This window comes from Helianthus annuus, chromosome 11, assembly GCF_002127325.2.
Source record: "Helianthus annuus cultivar XRQ/B chromosome 11, HanXRQr2.0-SUNRISE, whole genome shotgun sequence".
NCBI lineage: Eukaryota > Viridiplantae > Streptophyta > Magnoliopsida > Asterales > Asteraceae > Helianthus > Helianthus annuus.
The window spans coordinates 77,518,018-77,522,579 of NC_035443.2; the positions used below are offsets into that span (position 1 = coordinate 77,518,018).

At 41.9% G+C, this 4,562-nt stretch overlaps 1 non-coding gene across 1 annotated transcript; it reads right to left on the minus strand.

Annotated features, from left to right (window-relative positions):
* Positions 1-1,451: 1,451 nt before the first annotated feature.
* LOC118484406 lies at positions 1,452-1,557 on the minus strand. The gene has a single exon (XR_004873517.1). It is a non-coding gene; the product is annotated as a small nucleolar RNA R71 (small nucleolar RNA).
* Between the last annotated feature and the right edge of the window lie 3,005 nt (positions 1,558-4,562).

Genomic DNA, 4,562 nt, shown 5'->3' on the forward strand with positions numbered 1-4,562 from the left:
GTTCGATATCCACTTGCCACTATCTATTTAGAAGTAATTGGATTAAGTTTGATTGTGACTAGACATCACGTCAAATTTTGGCGCCGTTGCCGGGGAGTAGTGCGCAACATGTGTTATTTTTGTTCTTTTTAAGTTTGTTATTTTTCTGGTTTACGCTAGGTGTGTTAGTGTGCAGGTATTTACAGGTCCATGCGTACTAGAAGTTCTCACAAGCTATCACCATTGGCATTTGATCCGGAAATTGAGCGAACTTTAAGAGGAAACAAAATTTTGTTAAGGGAAAACAGAATCATCGGATCACCAACAACACCAATTACACCACTTAGATACATGGATCCACCGCCACCACCACCACCCACTACGGGTGAACTTATACCACCTTTTATACCATCATCCACTCAACCTTCACCGAATACTACCATGCCTAACACCACTACCGAACCTAGTCCACCTCATGATGTTACACCAACCAACACTACCCAACCCATTACCACTCAAGAGGAACCGACACTCACTTTTAACCCTTCTACTACAATTCCAACATTTTCCCATTTCTTCCCGGGTGCGGGTCAATCATCTTCAACCTATTCAATAGCACCAATCTCAACCATTGTCCATGCTACTTCTACATTTAGACCATCGAACCAGTCGGGTTTTCAATATTCAACTCTTCCATTTGGGCAATCTTCGGGTATAGGGGGAGATGGATATGATGAGGGGTATGAAGATTATGATGGATATGATGAAGACGGTTATGCATATGGGGGTGATGGAGATCAAGGGGAGTTTGTTTATGTACAAGGCCAAACTTAAGGAATGCCAAGTGTTGGTGGAATGCCACAACAACAACTTATACCACAACATATTCGGCCAAGGCCACAAGGGCCACAAGTGCAACGTCCTATACCATTGCAACAAGTTCGTCCGCAAAATGTACAACCACAATTTCAAAGGCCAATTCAACACCCACCGATGCCCCAACATCAATTTCAACCACATGTACCTCAAGGGCCTATACAAAGACCAATGGGTCCTATTCGTCCAAGGGGTCGGTTAGGTGTACCAAGAAGACATCTTAGAGATCATGCGAGAGGCATTGAAGCGCATTTTAGGCCGGTAATTACTCACAATCCTTCACCGGTAGTTATTCCTCACAACAATCAAGGGAGGACTTTTGAAGTGAGAACCAATTCATTGCAAAGTTTGCCGAAATATAAGGGTCTAGCAACGAAGAAGCCTTATTTTCATTTGGAGGCTTATGACTCAATTTGCAACACTCTTGGGAGTCAAGGTTTTTCGGCCGATGATGTCAAATTGGTATTATTTCAATTTTCTCTAGAAGACAAGGCAAAGAAGTGGTTCTACACTTTACCTTCAGCATCTATCTACACATGGGCGTAGATGCAACAAATATTTTTAGATGAATTTTACACCGCCTCAAAAGACCAATGATGCTAGGAAGGGGTTGAGGAGTTTTCAACAACAACAAGGTGAAATGTTTCATGAGGCCTTTGAGCGTTTCAACATGATGATAAAGAATTGCCCTCATCATGGGATTGAACTTTGGGAATTGATGAATGCTTTCCACGAGGGGTTAAGTGCTGAAGATGCTCGTGATTTAATGTCCATCACAAATGGGACTTTTGGTACAAACTACGAGCATGATGATTGGGAGTTTTTGGAGCAAATGGCAATTACATCAAAACGAAAAGCTCAAGTGTCAAGGAGAGCACGACCGGCCGTTACCCGAACTCAAGTGCATGCGGTAGACGGTGGTAATGTTCAAACCTCTATCCAAATTTATGATGTTTGTGCTCTTTGCAATGAAATAGGACATGCGACTGAAAATTGCGAGGTGAAGGGCAATATGAAGAGGTTCATGCTATGCAAGGTCAAGGAGGGGGTGGTAGAAACTATAATATGAATTCTAACACTTACCACCCCGGGTTGAGAAACCACCCAAATTTTCGGTATGGGAACCCTTCAAATCAAGCAAACCCGAATTTTCAAGGAAGTCAAGGTAACTTTGGTTCACGCCAACCTTACAACAATCAAAGTGGATATCGAGGTGGGAACAATTAAGGGTGCCAAAGGCAATATCAAATGGGTCAAGAGCAAGGGGGTCTTCGGGTGGAAACGAGATGTTGGAAATGTTAAAAAGCATGCAAGCAGAGATGCAAAAGAGAAATCAAAGGATGAAGCCCGTGACAAAGCAATTCAAACTTTGACCACCCAAATGGGTCAACTCGCAACCGAAGTGGCGGACTTGAAGAAAAATAAAGGCCAATTACCAAGCGACACTAAGGTAAACCCGTCTCATAGTACTTCTAGAGGTAACGATGTTAATATTCATCATGTAAGTGTTTTGAGAAGTGGGAAAGAGTACAAAACCAATCCTTCACCGGATTTGGTTAATGGGGTGGTTGAAGACATAACGGGTTAAGATAGTGAGGAAGAAAATGAACCAACTAATAATTCTTCTAAAAAACCCAATTTTGAAAAACCCGAAAATAATAAAGAAAAAGAAAATAAAAATGAGGATGAGGGATCTAGTTAAGTACCATTTCCCTCGCTTTATTAGATCCGGGTAAGAAAAATTTTATTTCAAAACGCGGTCCTCAAAAGGAAGAAATGTGGGAGGTTTTCAAACAAGTTAAAATTAATCTTCCTCTACTTGAAGCAATAAAACAGGTACCCGCTTACGCCAAGTTATTGAAAGAATTATGTACTCAAAAGAGGCAACAAAAAGTGCCTAAATTGGTTGACTTGACGAAGTGGGTAAGCGCGGTCTTGAAAGGAGATCTTCCTCCTAAGCTACAAGATCCGGGAACGCCTCTTATAAACATCCAAGTGGGAAATTTTCAAACTGCAAGGGCGTTACTAGATCTTGGAGCCAGAATAAGTATTTTATCGGGGGGGGGGGGGGGGGTTATATGACCAATACGACTTTGGTCCATTGAAACGGGTCGAGACAACGGTGGTGTTAGCCTACTTGTCTCATAAACTTCCTCGGGGTATTGTACGGGACGTGATAGTTAAAGTTGATGAGTTTTATTATCCCGTTGATTTTCTTGTGTTAGATTACTCATCCGCGGACCCAATTCAACAACAAAATGTTATTTTGGGTCGGCCATTTTTGAACACCGCACATGCCGTTATTGATTGTCGATATGGTACAGTCGACATGAAATTCGGTAATAGAAAGATGAGATTAAATGTTTTTACTAACGGTGCTAATGTTTATGGTGATGAGTGTTTTCTAGCAGATTTCAAAGATGGATAGGACCCAAAGGAGTTCGAGGAAGAGATTTTGGGTTCGTGTGTTTGTGATGTGTCTTTGCAGGTCCATGCTTGTGAGTTAGAAATGGAAGAGAAGGAGCAAGAGGCTCTTGCGGTGAAAGAAGGAAGACCGCCATGGACCCACCAAACGGAAACTTTACCTGTGGGAATTGATTCGGGTACAAAACCTTCATTGGAGTATCCACCAAACGTGGAATTGAAAGAGCTACCGAAACATCTTAAATATGCATTTTTGGGGGAGAATGACACTTTACCGGTGATCATTGCGTCTAATTTGGCGGTAGCTCAAGAAGAGGAATTGATACGGGTTTTGAAGGCTAATAAGGCGGCAATTGGATGGACGATAGCCGACTTGAAAGGTATTAGTCCATCCATTGTAATGCATAAAATCATTACAAGTGAAGATGCGAAGCCAACCCGTGAAACACAAAGAAGGTTGAACCCGAATTTGAGAGAAGTGGTCAAGAAAGAGGTGATCAAGTGGTTGGATGCGGGGATCATTTATCCCATTTCGTACACTGCGTGGGTAAGTCCGACCCAGGTAGTGCCTAAAAAGGCCGGTATTCAGGTAATTAAGGATGAACAAGGCGAGCAAATTGGCACCCGACCGGTCACCGGGTGGCGAGTTTGCATTGATTACAGAAAATTAAACGCCGCTACCTCCAAAGACCATTTCCCGTTACCCTTCATTGACCAAATAATTGAAAAACATTCAGGTCAAAAATATTATTGTTTTTTGGATGGGTATTCGGGATATAACCAAATTGCTATTCACCTGGACGACCAACACAAAACCATGTTTACATGTCCATCTGGTACATTTGCTTTTCGGCGAATGCCATTTGGACTATGTAACGCCCCGGCTACATTTCAAAGATGTATGATGAGTATATTTTCGGACATGGTCGGGGAATCTCTTGAAGTGTTTATGGATAATTCTTCCATCTTTGGCTCAAGTTTTGATTCTTGTCTTAACGAATTAGAAAAAGTTTTAAAAAGGTGTGTTGAGACAAACTTGGTGCTAAGTTGGGAAAAGAGCCATTTTATGGTTCAAGAGGGTATTGTGTTGGGACATGTAATATCGGACCGGGGAATGGAGGTAGACAAAGCAAAAAATTCAGGTAATTTCATCTCTACCACCAAAGAATGTCAAGGGGGTGAGATCATTTTTGGGACATGCGGGGTTCTATGTGATAACCATCACTTTTCCGTACATTCCGTACATGAAATGAACAGTAATTGGTGCTTAAATGAATGTGCAT